The sequence below is a fragment of the Cydia pomonella genome, chromosome 15 (genome assembly GCF_033807575.1).
Source record: "Cydia pomonella isolate Wapato2018A chromosome 15, ilCydPomo1, whole genome shotgun sequence".
NCBI lineage: Eukaryota > Metazoa > Arthropoda > Insecta > Lepidoptera > Tortricidae > Cydia > Cydia pomonella.
In genome coordinates, this window is record NC_084717.1 from 4,130,773 (window position 1) to 4,148,189 (window position 17,417).

The 17,417-nt window shown below is 34.8% G+C and overlaps 1 protein-coding gene across 3 annotated transcripts in view; it reads left to right on the forward strand.

Annotated features, from left to right (window-relative positions):
- The window catches only part of LOC133525604 (connectin-like), a 386,177-nt gene that overhangs the window by 130,230 nt on the left and 238,530 nt on the right, over positions 1–17,417 (forward strand). The gene's annotated exons all lie outside the window — the stretch shown is intronic.

Here is a 17,417-nt window from a genome sequence, read left to right on the forward strand (position 1 = left end):
TTTTGCGGCAAAAATGGCTATTTCTTTTTTGCATTAACATATAAGTTTCATTTTTTCTGTTTCAAGAGATTGTAGACTTGAGCTGGTTGGTTTCAATTTTAACTCGAAAAGACGCGTTCCTGAGATAAAGGGTCTTGACCGACAGATAGAGGGACGGACAGATGGACAAAAAAGTAATCCTATAAGGGTTCCGTTTTTTTTCAGTTGAGGCACCGAACCCTAAAAAATAGATAAACGAATATAAAACAATAAAAATGAATATCAGTTAGTTGAAATAATTGCGGCCTCGAGGAAAATCTATTATATTTTTATTCCTTCTCCGGAGTACTGCCAACATCGTTAAAGTTTTCTTAATTATGCATCGTTTTTAACTTTTTCTGGCAAGTAATAGTGTTCGCGTCTACAAAAATGTGGAAAATTATTTATGAGGAAAATGTACTTTTAGAAATGTAGGTTTTAACACATACTTAATGAGCGTTTCATTAAAATGCTGTGTTTGTTTATGTATTTGGTGTTTATCCATTGTGTTACTTATTATTGTATGTCTTAATTAAAGTAGGTACAAATGCATGAATAGGGCGTGAAATTAAATTTACTCGTATCACGTTCTTATATTCTTTAAACAAATATTATTTCAACACACTTGTTCAAACCGACCTTTTTATTCCACCGATTTTTGGCTCATAATACTATATATTAAACACGCGTGCTTTTTCAGTATATTATAACACTCGTGCTTTTTCATTATATTATCCGACTGAGTTAAGAAGGTAACTGATTGCTAATAATATGCATGGAAACGGAGCCTTCATAATTTAGTCGAGTAATACATTTTTTTTAACCAACTATAAGGTTTCAAATATTAGTTCAAAGAGGTTTTATCACACCAAACATAATTTATAGATTAAATCATTTCGTAAATTACATTAATGAATAAACATAATATTTTATCGATATCGATCTCCATCCGTCGAATAAAAATACGAAAACAGTAGCTATTTAAAAAAAATTTTACTGGCTGTTTGTTGATTTCGTTCGCGCCTTTGCCTTGCGCTTGCATTGGATCCCGCGTAAAAAAAAAATTACGCGCCAGCCGTGTTCCGTATTTGTCATAAAATTGGAATAATTTTGCATGTTTTTAGTTTATATATTGACTAAAATGTAATTTTCAAGCATTGAAAATGAAGAACACATAAAATAGACGCTGCCAGTAACACTATCAGAGGCAAGAGACGAGAACGATAGCCTTTTACCATCAAAATCGGGTGAAAAATAATTGGCGGCATATGAGACTTCCATGACTCAGGAACAAACATTTGTGTTCATCACAAAAATAAATGTCCATAACGGGATTCGAACCCGGGACCGTCAGCGTCATAGGCAGGGTCACTATACCCACTAGGCCAGACCGGTCGTTTAAGGTTTTATTGCGGTTTATTTATTTTGAAATGAAATAAAGCGTTAATTAAATGTGATCCGGGAGAGGTGGTACAGTCAGCATCAAAAGTAGCGGATGAAACAACGCGCCAAAAGTATCTGATATTCCGGATAACTTTTCCAAATACAGATAAATTTCTAAAATTCGCGCTCAAAAGTATATCTTTTACAGTCTTAGTTGTTCTATATTAAAGACATCACTTTTTGTTAAGCTGTTACAGAATGGTAGATACTTATAAAACGTTATTTGATCCGCTACTTTTGATGCTGACTGTACATCCTGCCGTCATACAGTTTTTACTAGTACGGAGGAATCATTTCAATATGCTGTGAAGTTAAAATTGTAGGAAATAAATAAATTGAAATTGAAATTAATCTTGTAAACTGTAACCCGTTCGCGTGGGCCTGGATTACAGGTACAGGCTATTTTTAGTCAGACTTTTAATAATTCGAGTGCTAGTGCTGCACTCTGGCGGCAGAACATTGCTGTAATACTCCCTATTAATAATTGACTGCTTACCTGACCACATTGACAACATAACCCTACACTAGCTTATTGTTTATCCATACATAATACATCAGTCGATTCATTACTATAATACAGCGCTAACCAAACAGAGATAAGCATTGTTATCTTGGATTAGTATTATAATCCCTTGATGCCTGGCCGAGCCCAGACTTACACTAATTTGCTCATGGCATTTGGCTTTGGGCTGCTTGGAATGCATACATAAGCGTTGGAATTAGCGTTACATATAGGTATACTCGTATTAAAGCTGCTTCAATGAGTTTGTTTACAGTAATGTTTGAAAAATCATTTGATATTTGGATCATTCACAGAGAAAGGTAAGAAAAGTGGGGACACAAATTATTTATTGCCATTAGAAATATGTTTCTAGTATTCTTTAATTTTGAGAAGATAATAAATATTTTTGTTAGTCAAAAGTTAACGTAAATCTTTATCTTCTATCGTGATGTTACTAAATAGTTTATTTTGTATAATCATAAATAGTTAGATTAACATTATATTATTATTATATTTTTAAGCTCTGACGAGAAATGTAAAGGTCTGAAGAAACAAAATGAATTCACCGATCTTTTCCATTTTTAAATTTTTTAAATATTATTGTTCACTTATCGGTAAACTTTTTTAAGTTTCAATTTTTTTTCACAGTTTAAAACAACAGTATAAACCAAATTTGTTGCAACGAAGCAAGGCTTGCGATATGGATCATGTCAAACTGACATACTTATGTACATGTAAATACTGTGTGGTCCTCAGGCACAAAAGCTCTTGCCTAAAATGCCGCCCCCAAAACCCTCGAAACTGCTTTAAAATGTAGATAGCCGCTAAGAAAACTTTTCCACAAACTCGCGAACGCATTCAACAAATTTCCACAAACAAAGTAACTCAATTAGCGATATTGGCTGCTCAGAACAAGTTCCTTCGTGAAATACGCCGATTTGGGAACTAGTTGCATAGAAATTCGGTTTGGGATAAAACGGGCTCGCAACTTCATTGCGTTTGTACATTTGTTAGTTAACACTGCGATAGCTAGGCATAACCTGGAGTTAAGCTATTGCACTATTTAATAACTTGATTCCTGACCCATTGTTAACATTTTCACATTTACTACCTCATTTAAAATAGTTATTTCTGTCCCAAGGGAGGAAAAGTAGGACATTGCGCGCCGCGTGTAAAATTGTCCGATATGGCAAACACACGGGATGCAAATGTCCTACGATTCCTCCCGTGTTGCGCATACTATTTTTCTGCTCGACGGAGGCGGAAAGCGGCAACTTCGTTTAGCGCAGCGGGAGCAAAGTTGACGCTTTCCGTCCGGAGGTCAGAAAAATAAAATTATTACGACACTTACTGTAATAACGTTACATGATGGGTAACAAATCAGTGTGTACGATTGTACATAGAGTTTTGTTTATATTTGTGTAAAGATAACTTATTGATCACAATTATACATACATAACTCCTACTGTGAGAGACAACGAATAAGGAGTGGTGCGAAACAACAGCGAAACTTTTTCTTTGTCCTATTAATTTAAAATTATAATCACTATCTAGCTTTTTGATATAATTGACAGAATAAAATCAAATCACCAAGTATACCTCTAAGGTTACCGCTTTTGTCAAGTTTCAGTTGCGAAATACTCGTAGGTACGTCTCGAATCAGTAAGTAAGGTTCTCCGAATCAAAAGTGAATGAAAGCAAGCTTTAATTAAGAGTTAATATTTCGGAGCAAAAAAAGACAAATAATTTTTTTTATATTTCCGAATCGAAAATTCTATAACGTCTTCAATCTCTTCGTCTATCAATTTGTAAGATTTTAGTGTAGGTCATAACAATTATTTTACTCTTAACGTGAGCCCCCTTCATGATTGTAATGCCTTCATGTTTGCAGTAAAAATTCATGTACAGTTGTTTTAATAATCTTGTAAACATATTTATCTGCCACTCACGTTTTTTTAAAAGCTGGATTTATTGTTTATCTGTGGCAATAACTTATTTATTTTTATATTATATATTTATTTTATTTATTTAAGGATCTACAACGGATAATACATTTACACTTATAGCTGACCATAGCTTACAAGCTTGGTGGAAACACCTTAACTTTTGTTTTTAATTGCGTGGAATCCTGACAGCTGTCATAATTTGACGTTTCAGGAATAGTGAACATATTTTTTATCAATTATTTTTATATGAAGTTAATATTTCTTGTATGAACTCTTATTTTACTGAAAATTTGCAAAGTGGGCAGTTCCCTTGAACGTAATTTCAAACACATTCGCACGTTCAAACTGTTGAAAGCCGAATGACATGAGTCATGACGTAAACAATTATGCAATTTGTTTGAAATGGAGGGTAGATAGATGTAAGGAGAACACTATCACAGCTCGGTCACGACATCGTGCGGTGCTAGCAGCGACGAGCGGCGGCCATAGGTTGGAGTGGAACACAGCGACCCTTCCTTTCGTTCCCACTGGACGCCGCTTGCCGGTGCCTCCGTCGCACAAACGGCGGATTACGTCAAAATCAAAACGCTTGATAAAACTCAATCAATTATGTTGTTTAATTTTAGGAAAATACAAAGAATGACAATTATTTTAAGCATGTGCAATTATATCGCAGTGGCCAGATATGCTAAAAAGAGGGTTCGTATGGAGGATAGCTGGAGCTGCCACGGTATAAACCAATTCATTTGAACATATTTTTTTGTTTAAAACGAGACGAGATAGTACAAAGTATAAAAAATATAATTATAGTCCAAAGGTTTACGATATATGAAAGTCATTAGAATTATACCAGTAACAATTATTTTTTTAAGCAGAAAAATACCTGATATTTTCTCATGTCCAAATAGTGCACTATAAAATTAAAATATCATTGTTTTCACGAATAAAGTATTATTATGTTTGAAATTAAAAATAATCATGTCCCAATGTATTTCCAATGTTTTATTTTGGCTTGTAATTCTCACCATAAATTTAAGGAGTATTTTTTGCCTGACATCACCAGGAGACGTCAGAATTTCACGCAATTAAAAACTAAGGTTTACGAATAATCCAATAAATATAACGTATACCCAACGTGAATGAATGGTTTTGATAAATGCATACCGCACTTTCAATGTGTATTTTCCTTTGTTACAGGTAAAACGTAAAACTTACTCGTGGTCGGATAGCACAATAGGATAAAGGGTTTCCATTATCGCCATTTTCGGGCTATGCCTTACTTCTTGCAGAGCACAGGTATAGTTTTTTAACGTTGCTGGTAATATTTTGTAAAACAAAAGTTAAAATAATAAATATTATAGGACATTATTACACAAATTAAAGTCCCACAGTAAGCTCAATAAAGCTTGTGTTGTGGGTATTTAGACAACGATATACTTATATAATATATAAATACTTAAATACATAGAAAATACCCATGACTCAAAAACAAATATCCGTCTTCATCACTAAATGCCCTTACCAGGATTTGAACCCGGGACCATCGGCTTTATAGGCAGAGTCACTACCCACTAGGCCAGACCGGTCGTCAAAGTTGTACGTCTTACGTTGATCATGTTTACGTTTAGAAATATGGTGAAAGTTGCCTAATATTGCATATACCTATACAAGACATTTTGAGCGGGTTGTTTCGTATATGACATCTACTATCATTCAAAACTGTTATCTATTATCAATTTGTGTGTGTGTGTGTGTGTGTGACTACAAACAAAACACCAATCAAATTATTTATTTAAATAGATAATTTGATTATTTCCATAATTGTTTTAACATTATCTTAAGATAAAATGATACATTTATCGTCTGTACTCATGGTTATAAAATGTTTATTGAAAATCCTTGGGGTACACGGTTAGACAAAATAATTTCTATCGAAAATTACCACGTATCCCTGGTCAATAACAATTCATTTAACAAGTACCCACATCGGCCCTAATTATTCATATCCGCCATCTTGTCCAAACTTCATTCGACAGCTGTTCTCCAAATGATCCATAAACAGAAGTGTTATTCATCTTGTTTCTTGCTCTTCGCCTCATTGTTAAGAGCCTCTTATAAAATAGTTCTGGAAACGCTGTATCAGTTTTGGGTTACAGATATTGCAACTTTAAAAGTTTATCCAGGTTTTAAGATGTTATTTGGCCAATGGGGTTCTTTACATTATATTACTAATATTGACTGGCATAAATATAGCAAAGTTCCTTGTTCACTACAGAACTCTAGTAACTCTCTGTCTTGACTTTATCACGAATTTAATTCTCTTACTCCATGAAGGGATAAATTCACCATGATATGCTTTCAGTTAAACCTAGGTTGAAAAGTGTCCTGTATCCTAATCCAGATAATAAGCTACATTAATGCCCTCATTTTATCATTAAGTAACAAACACCCAAATATCCAAACAAACACATTCTAATAGTCATATTATTAGTAGGATAAAGATAGGCTCGGCTGGCTTCGGGAACACCAACCTAGGGAACGGTTACGCCATCCGTCCCCGCAATCTGCCGTTTTCAAGTTTCTGTTCTATAGGAAGGTCGTATTATTACTTGACACGCCGATTATAATTATCGATAGCCCTGGGACTGGTCCATTTACAGCACGGTAGGGTTTGTAGACTGCAGTCCATACGTTTGTATAGGAATATATAGGGATATATGTATGTCTATATTTTAGAGTGAAATTTTCTACTGTGCGCCTTTGTGATATTTTTGTGAAAAATATTTTGTAAGCTAACAATACCTAGACTGCAAAAATAGCAAAACAAAAATTTTAAACAGAAACAAAGCGATTCATATCTCTAAAACATTTTATGAGAAATCGAAAAAAAAAAGAATTCTACTATTCATTTAATGGATATCTGATCCTAACTATTTTAGTGTGTAGGTTTTTTGAAATATATTTTCCAAATATTAATAATGCATATACTTAGTAGATAATTTTGCATAACTGAAAGTAAGTATATTAATCATAAAAAAATGGCAACAAAATATCGGTTACTTTAATAAAAAATTTAATACTTAATTGATAATTATAATATTTGTGCTGAGTCGTGGTGAGAGGTTACATATAACCACAATCTCGTAATGTTTTGGTTGTGGCTGTGAATTCCTTCACTTACCTACCTCTTCAAAATATTAAAATCTGGAGGCCGATTCTGTTGACAACTTGGGTAAATAAGGTTTCAATGTTGTTTGTGATCTTTACGATTGTTCACGCTGTTGGTTGCGAAATGAACGACGAGTGGTGTGAGTGAAGGTAACGTTCGGATGACAACTGCGGCTGCATTGATTTTGCGACATTACTGCTGCGACCTTGATGCGGACGCTGAAATAATGTAAGGCGCAGTGCTTAACAAAGCCCACTTTTGAAATATTTGATCCTTTTTAAAAACGGTTGCTGATAATATTAAACATTATTTTCTAAGTCAAAACCTATACGTCGATGTATTTTATAATTGTGGATGTGCTTTTTTTAATATAAATTCCATGTTGACGTGTAAAAATGCCCTTGTGGCGTTGAAGATGATACAATGAATAAAATATAAAATTTTGTTTTATTTTTCTTAAAATTCATATTTTGATTTTTGTATCTAAATATATATAAAGTGGGCCTTATATGGGTCCGCTACCTTATGTTGCGTTCGCCGCCTCATTACTGCCGCAATTATGACGTTCAATCCGCCGCTAAATGTATCAAGGAAATTGACAGATACAGCGGTGTCAACAACGCTGCATCAAATATCAATAGTGTTAATCGGTAGTATCGTAATATAATAAAATCTTAATAAAATTGTTAAAATAGAATTGGTATTCTGTACATACTTCGCTTTTAAAGAATTCTCCTTAACAGAGAATATTCCAGAGAGTTGCGGTCAAGTCCGAATATAATCCTGTCTGCGTCATTAGATGAGCGTTGTTTCAGGACTGAATTCAAATGGCTTTTCCTGTATGTTTCCTTCCAAATGAAAGGAATTTGAAATGTAAATTTCTTCATTTTTCTTAATGCATTCGTGTGTATCTTTTTTTAATACCGCAACGAAGACAGACAAGCATACAGCCCGCCTGATGCTAAGTAGTTACCGCAGCTTATGCCTGCAACTACAGAGGTGTTATATGCGCGTTGCCGACCTTTTAAAAACCTCTACACTCCTTTTTTGAAGAACCCCATACTTTTTTTTTCTAATTCGTAAGGCTAACGAATGTTTATTCAATATTTTGTACCTATGTTTTATTTCAAAATAACACAAACTCTTCAAAACTAGAGTAAATAAATTAGCTGAAGCAGTGGGCTATGTACATGTACCTAATTATGTCTTTCCGCCGCTCCAATTGAAACTAAAACCAAATTGGTCATTTGGTCACTACTTTACTCCAGTAAGTGGCAGTTCGTACGTTGTGGTTTATTGTGTGTTCAAGTCTCAGTCGTAAACTTAATGATATAAGTCGTATTAAAAATGAATTAAAGTGACTGAGGAATACACAAGTATTACATAATTGTTGTCCATAATGTTGTCCATTCTCGGAAACGTTCGTATTTGTCGTGCTACTTCACTACTTCAGTCAACCCCAGTACTTTTTGTAAAAAAGACTGACTGAAATAACAAGACACGTTCTTACGTTTCCGTGAAAATACGATGGAAATAACTATGCAATACATGTGTATGTGCAAAAACAAAAACAAATGAACCGTTAATAACAAAATCGATGGCATTAAAATTAATCAATGAAAAATATTGTACGCGTACAATTCCCACCACGTTCGGTGGCGGCGGTTGAGTTGGAGCGCATTTCACATTTGTATGGCCGTAAGCCTGTCGGCCGCTCGCCGACGCGGACTGCTCCGGTCAGATTCCATCGCTTCTGCCTTACGTGATGTATAGGCATATTGCAAATGCGCTCCGGTGCGGCCTGACTCCAGCTGGTCGATGGGAATCTTACAGTACACCGCTAAAACCTTAACATTTATCACACTTAAGTTGGCACACTCGTTACTTGTACAAACGTGGCACATGCGACGTCTATCGAGCTATGTCTGCAGCCCGGTTGGGTCGCAATCTGTTGTCCCGTGCCAAGACGATCAATCTCACGCCTGACCGTACACTATTGGTCACTGAGCGAGCGAGTCCAACACTTTATCACACCATTGTAACTCGGTCCTTCTACCCCTCAAGTTAGAAAGGCATGCAGTAAATTCTAATAGTAATGTATGTAACGGTTACATTCAAGACCTATAGTTTGGCAAGGGCTCGGGGTCAAGCGAAGTTGGAGAGAGTTAGGCTAAAATGTAGTACTCTATTATTACTGTCAAGTTTTCCGGCCAGACTTCATATTTAGAGACTTTATATATCATTATAATACTTTGTTAGCGATTGCAAACTAAGTACATAATTTGTATTTTAAACCAATGTTGGGACATTCATTCATTGATACCGGCATTGATTCATAACCGACATAATGGTACCTTTTAGTTGAAAACATCACATTTAATAAAGATTGTCTATAAGTAATATCAACAATTAATTTGGCTCAGGATTTCATCAATAGTAAATAGCTACGAGTGACATGCGAATAATGTAAATTCTTAATAATGTACGCACGAAAGTATATTTGCAAGCGAGACACACACAAATAAAAATTACGTCCAGGATGTACAGTCGAACTGATGCTTTACGTCAGCGTTCGCCTCGCCTACCCTCGGTAAGCAATTAGTAACAACGTGCAAGAAGTGCGGACGCAGTCTTTACGACAAAAGCCGACTGTGCCCGAGCCTGCCCGAAGGCGATTAGCCTCGGAAATACTTAAGTACACCCTTGACGAATTACTTTGGATGTTAAGGGGCATGCAAATCTGTCTTAAGTTAAAAAAAATCTATGCTAAAATGGTTGAATGGGAGACTTGTATAGCTTACTATAAATTGACATATCACTAATTGCTACAAACAAACGATGACGTCAATTTTGACACTGATATATCCGATCGATAACATATCTAAATATATTTGATGTATCTTAAAGTTCGAACCGGGCAGACACTCACAACGTTTAATGATTCAAAGTCTTTTGCTTTATTTACACGAGGTAAATCAAAGTTTGTAACGGTACCCTCGGTGCGCGAGTAAAACGAGCTCGCTCTTGACCGGTTTTTATTTATTTTTACTTTGCTCCTAATAATTATTAAACAAATAGTTCATTATTATTACGGTTATGACCTGCCCGAGCCAGCGTATGGCTCAGATTTTTTACAAAATCAAAAATATGCCTGGGTAGCATTATGTATGTGCTTTAACATTGTATACTTTAAAAAAAGTGTACGGCTTCGTGTTTGAGATAAAAAAAATGTTGAAGTTTTTTCTCCATACAATAATTTTCATTTTTTTTACCACTTATACGCATCATTTTGAAAAACTGCAAAGAATAATGATTTTTTTAAATCAAATTCTCTATCGAATGCATTTTTTAAAGCGATATAAGCAATGTCCCACTTTTTTCTATTTGGGACCAGAGTGGGGCGAGTTACCTACGTGATGGCCTTGGCCAGCCATGTTGTATGAAACTTCACTTGCCCGCGCGTTACGAAGAACATGATGACAATATTTTCGCCCATGGGAGAAAAAAAATCATTATAGACGATTAATTTGTGTTGCGTTAAAATATTTTCGTAATAATGCTACAGTTATAACAAATAACTTTTACACTTAATTACTGACACTACAGTACCCCTAGTGTAAATATTTTCGACAGCGAAACGTTACGTACGCGTTTGCGTTAAGTGTCATTTTGTATGGGTTTTTGAACAGCGCGCCAAGCGGGACGTTTTGGAAAGTCAAAAATCTCATACAAAATGACACTTAACGCAAACGCGTACGTAACGTTTCGCTGTCGAAAATATTTACACTAGGGGTACTGATCATCGCATAATACAATTTGTAAATTCTTCAACGTTCGTTTTTCAAACTGGCAAACTCGTACACATCTGCTGCCTGCCCTTAAGGCTCTGATGGATTGCTTTCGCTAAGATTAAGACGGGTTCGTGTTAAAAAGGCGAGACAAATTCCCTACGAACATCCCCGCAGTAATTAGGAGCTCTCATTACAGGATTTTTGCTATTTGTTGTCTGTCTAATTGTAAAAGATCTACTTAAGTAGGAGATTAGAAGGGAGTAATTATTGAGGTATGGGTCTACTCTACCGTTTAACTACAGCGCCTAAAAGCCTTGCTACATAATACGTTAAGTAAAAATAAAATAATTATATAAACTAGTTTTAGTCCTCAAATGGTGATTTTGACTACGCACAAGACATCTTGTTCTTTGTCCGTCCTTGCTCCCGTTTGGTTGGATCTACTCACACTTCTGCGCCAGGTCTGTCGGTCCCGGATTATGGGCTTTCTTAAGGTCTTTCTCGATGTTGGATCACCAGGCTAATGGCGGGCGGCCGCTACCTCTCTTGTGTTCTGGTAAGTTACGGCCCGCCTGATGGTAAGCAGTCTCCGTGTCCTATGTACGTCTGCAACTCCAGAGGAATTACATGCGCGTTGCCAACCCTAGCATCCCCCCCCCCCGCCCCTCGTTGAGCTCTGGCAACCTTACTTACCGGCAATTTTTACCACACGGTCTTCACTGCGCCTCATTACATGGCCATACCATCTTAGGCGAAACTCTATCATTTTGTTGTGATAGGCAACCTTAAACTGCCCCGAGTACATGCACTCATTGCACACCCTGTCAATTCTGGTCACCCTTCCCGCCCACCATGCACAAGCCATGTCTTACAAAATTGAAGTATGCTGTAGAAATTCCGTGTAAAGTACTGATGCTTAGGTCTCTGTTTCCGTAACTGGCGTTTTATGTCTAGGCTAGTGAGGCGGTTATCCTCCTCCTCCTCCTACGTGTACACGTTCAACGCAGCTGGCCAACTTTATTGTCACGCGTGCAATAGAGTATTTAAGAGCAAGTTCAGCCTGGCCAGCCACATTAGAGCTCATGCTAGACAACGTCCATAATGTGTTTATTTGGGGTCGCCGTCATCGAAAACGATGAGGAGGACTATATATATATATATATATATATATATATATATATAAATTACTGATGATCGCTCGCTGATGATGGCTCGCTGGATCCACAGAAAACCAGCGCTGTTGACAACGCTAAGTCGTGCCAACTTTATTGCTGAATGAAAACCATTTCAGCCACAAATCTTTATCTGTGTAAAGCTGTGTTACGTATACTTTTTCTTTCACATTTTTTATGCATTTTGTAATGTAATGTATTGCCTAATAAATATTATTATATTCTATTCTTTGATTATCTTCAATGTTAAATAGTTTTGTTAGTTACTTAGTGGCACAGTATTTGTTGAAGTGGAATCGACTTGAGGCGATAAGATAAACATCTATTTCTACGTCTAAAAGCGATAACATTAAAGCATTTCGTTTTGTTTAAGCATCGCAGTAACCAGACATTTAGAAATAGATATATATATAACGTTATCTGTTCAAGCCCGTCCGTTGGAGACATGATAAACGAAACCCTTGATTTGAAATAAGAATTGATTTATATCGGACATTGAGAATAATGTCAAATTAAGATAGTGGTATACACACTAGGCAGTCTGTATTTATTTTAAAAAAAACTTTGCTAGAAACGTAATAAGATTTTGACTTTACGTATCACCTTATTAAATAAACGAGATTAAAAGTGGATTCCTAATTAGAGCACACCGACCGCTTTAATAACTTTTCTAATCTGCAACTGCTGCAATATTATACTCGTCCTATTTACTAGTATAAATATTTAAGTAACTATACCTATTAGGTTAGGTACAAGTAGGGTCGGGTCGGGAACAGTGACTAGGATGTTTTTGAACAGCCATATTATAAATTACTTTACATTGGAAGATTTTGTTTTCTTTGACACACAAGGCAGTGTGTCGGATATCCATGCTTGAAGAAAAAGCCGTGTGATACTGCAGTTTGTACATTTACAACAAACAACGAACCCTTTCGAGCCTCTTCGTTACTTTTGTTCAGTACAGTGGATATTTATCTAAGGTATATATTTTGTCTTATAATCTCATAGCCAAGCCCAAATATCAACGTTTTAATGTTACCCGCTGAAAGGTTTTTCCTGTCGAAAAATTTTACCGATCCCTTTTTAAATCACTTCACAATGAACAATGTTTCTTATCTGTTCGATAATCATTACTTCTACAAATTTATTTCTACTATGTTTTGATGACATTTCAATATCAATCAGAATATACATTTTCAATAATTTGATAAATAATTGATGGCCACAGCAATATTAATATTCAAATATCAAATATCTTTATTCGATGGATGGAAAAACTTCTATTAAGGAATAGAACGAAGAAAATTATACAATAAAAAATATGAAGTATACTCAGTACCACTCATCAACTACTGTTTATTTTGCGTTCTACAAGTTTACGAATAGGTAAAGGTAATTTTAATAATTAAGAAAGGTATACAAATAAGTCTGATGGCACTGATATGTTCTGACTTGGCAGAACTAGAAGAGAAAAATGATTTTATGAAATGACAATAAAGAAAGAAAAAGCTTAATACTATACATATGATTGTACTAATGTCAGAACTAAATTCTCTATACTTAGATGTTTTTGTAAAAATCTGGTGAGTTTTCAGTTTTTCTTGAGAATTGTATGAGGAATTAATATAAATAGCGACCAGCGACAAATACGCTAAAAAGCACATACATAGTACAATTATAATAATAAGCCCATGAGTTGAAAATTGTGTTGGTGTTCCTGGCAGCTACAGAAAAAAACACAGAAGACTTTTTGTATAAAGTACTTACGCGCTTTCGTTATACCCGCCGTTTCAAAATGTCTCTTGCTATCCCAGTGAAGAATCTAAGATATCCTCATGTTCCTCTCCTTAGCAATATAATTATAATTCTCCCATTAATTTTTCAGGTCCTTCCTGAAATTTACAATCGGGTTTAAAACATCAGAATATGGAAGTCACACAATACAGAGGTTTCCGAGTAATTACCAGAGCATAATGGCATTCCGTTTGTCAAAGTCCGGTGCTCGCCCTTCTACGGGTTCACATAGTGCATGAGATAGGCTGGAGGCCGATTCTGTTTTGACAATTTCATTTGGAGTCCAATTTGAACTTTCATATTCATGTGAATATGATAATATACCGTAATAGTGCCTTTTTTATCATTCGCCCATGCGTCTTGCTTGCGCAAGCACATACGAATGATGACAATATTTTAGATATGTAGTTAAACATTGTCATCGTTTTCAACATTAAACGCACGGTTAGATAGGCCTCATTGTTTTCATCTTGTTGGTTGTATTTATTAAGATCGTATACCTTGAATCGCGTCACCAGACATCGCACGCGCACAAGTACGGTCACAGAACGGATTTAGGGTTCAAGCTAATTTGGTTTCAATACTAACGGTATGAAATTACCAATGCAAAGTAAACCCTAAATGGCTCAACAATTAAAGTCCGTAACTGTACGAGCGAAATACCTAACGAGATGACTTCTAGTTGCATTTGACAACCACCCAATCAGCACGTGTCGCTATGCTAACTGTTGCTCACGATCAAGTTCGTAACAAAATACGATAAAAACATATCAAATTGTTAAAAACGGAATCGGCCTCCGTGAACGGTATAGATTTGTTGGTTAACATTAAATAGGTACTGAATAGATACAATGATCATCATCAGTTTCATCATAAGAATATTTATCAAGCTTATTATACGGTTCGACTGTACAAAGTAAATGAAGAGCTAGGCTTTCCAAAACATGTCGCGCGGGTGATTTTAAAACGTCACGGCACTTTAAATTTGAACAATGTTTATGTAGAAATAAACTTATTAAAATAAGTACATCAAATTAATCACAGCAATATCTTTCTCAAAAGCCCCGAGTGTTCTAGAAACTTGCTTCCACGTCAATTCTATTAATTCACCGTTCAACTTCCGAGATATGCAAATATTAGAATCTGAGGTCGACAGAACTTTAATAAAACTGATCGTGTCATGCTCTGAGGTAAGTCAGGTCTTTTAATGGAGGACTTTAATTAAAACGGGATTTTATCATTGGCATCGATGAGAGAGATGGGCGTTTTCACAAAAAGTTGTTGGGCCGAAAAAGGCATGTCCCATGATTTTGTTAGACATTTTCATGAATTTTACCTAAATTTATGTTGAATGATGAAGACTATATTAACAAACAACTTATAGACTGTTTACTAGCCCTTAAAAAATGTAGTTTGCTCTGTACAGTTTTAAATTAAACCAAATAAAGTAAAAAGAGTGGTCTAATTTTGACGTGTACCATACCAACCATGCCAAGATCGGAGTAAGAAAAATAATACAAAAGATTTATTTTTTCTTAAAATAATATTTGTCCCATTCAATGTATTTTGTGTAAACAAGGTCTTTTTGTTATATTATTACGGCGTTATTCATAAAAGCGTTACTGGCCTGAATTAGCTATTAATCGTTTGCCTTTATCTGTCATTTTGACTTACGTATTTGTAAGAAAGAGATAAAACATAATTTAACTAAATCAGGCCCATAAAGTTTTATGAATATGGGGGTTATTAGTTACCCACAGGAAAATATTATTTTCCTTAGCCTTGTGCATATAAATTTATATACTTGAAAACTGTTGTATGATTACATGAATAATTTACTTATAGAGATAAGCTACAAATACTATAAAATAATTAAGGACCCTTGAAGTAGACACACTATTAATAACAAAAGTTTTCAATTTTAAAATTATTAGATAGTTATAATACTTATAATCGACAATTCTAGTAATAGATAAAAAAAAATAGATTCTTTTTGGGCAGTCATTTAGGAATCTAATTCCATTTCACTTTTTTACTTTAAACTATCAACTGTTCACATCTAGACAAAGTCAAATTAAAATTACCTACTTTCTGTAGTTTCGTTCAGCCTTCTTCTTGGCAAGCTCGGTGCCGGTTTGGAATTAGTCCAGATTGCACACCAACATTCTGATCTTTGCTGAATCATGATGCTGATTGGCTTTTCCTTTTTTTTTTCTTTAACATGTTTTGGCGATTTGTAAATGCAACTCACACTATGTAAAGTAATGTTGACTAATTTTCTATTGTTGTAAAATCTAATTTAAAATCTTTTTATTTTTTACTGTTAATAATCAAATTACTGTTAATAAGGACTAAAACCTTGTTATAGCATTATTCATTTTGTTATTATATAAATCTAGTTTTTCAATGTCATTCAGGCCAATTTGACCGTACACTCACATCAGAATGACAACTAAATGATGCATTCAGTACTCCTAGTGTAAATTTAGTCGATAGCGAAACGTGACGTACGCGTTTGCGTTAAGTCTCATTTTGTATGGGTTTTTAAACAGCGCGCCAAGCGGGACGTTTTGGAAAGTCAAAAATCTCATACAAAATGACACTTAACGCAAACGCGTACGTCACGTTCCGCTGTCGAAAATATTTACACTAGGGGTACAGTTATCGAGCATATCACTCGTATTTGTCCGTACGTAAATGTATTGGGGGGAATATTAGTATTGTTGAACTTGTGGTGGTTGTTTTACGTTAATGGCAAAAAATGTGCATTCTAGAAAGCAAAAAATATTTATAAATATCTATTCATAATTCATTTATTTGCATAAGATTGTGTACATGCAGGTTCATACAGGCTTATACATATTAATATGGTCTTACGGCCCGATTCGAAGCATGAGATACGATAACGTTAAGTTCTGGTTTAGATAAGATCTCATTTAGATATCGTTTGTATGTCGTATAAATATAAATAAAATAAATAAATAAATATTATACAACATTATTACACAAATTGACTAAGTCCCAGAGTAAGCTCAATAAGGCTTGTGTTGAGGGTACTTAGGCAACGATATATATAATATATAAATATTTATAAATACTTAAATACATAGAAAACACCTATGACTATAAAAAATCAACTCATATCAAATATCGTATAATTGACAGAAGCAGCTCAATTCGAGCAACCAATGTCACTTTGACAAAAAACGTCAATTATGACATGTTGTTTAGTTATCGATCTTTTAAAGATCTTAAACGTGTCTTAATCATTCTTCGAATCAGGCCATTAATCTATATACAGCGTGTATTTTTAATACGAACACATAATCAATTTGTAGTTAGTTTAGGCTGTAATGAAACACACTTTCATAGGTTTTATAAAAAATTACGATTTTTGTTTTAACTTAAAAGGCTTAATGACGCGACGTCACAACTGTCACAAGTGACCATGATGTACGAAATGCATTGTCGCTGGAATTTTTTTCAAAAAATATTATGAAATTATAATATATATTCAATATTATGCTCTGGTTAAGAATAAATTTAATAAAATATTCAGAATTGTTTTATAGCACTAAAACC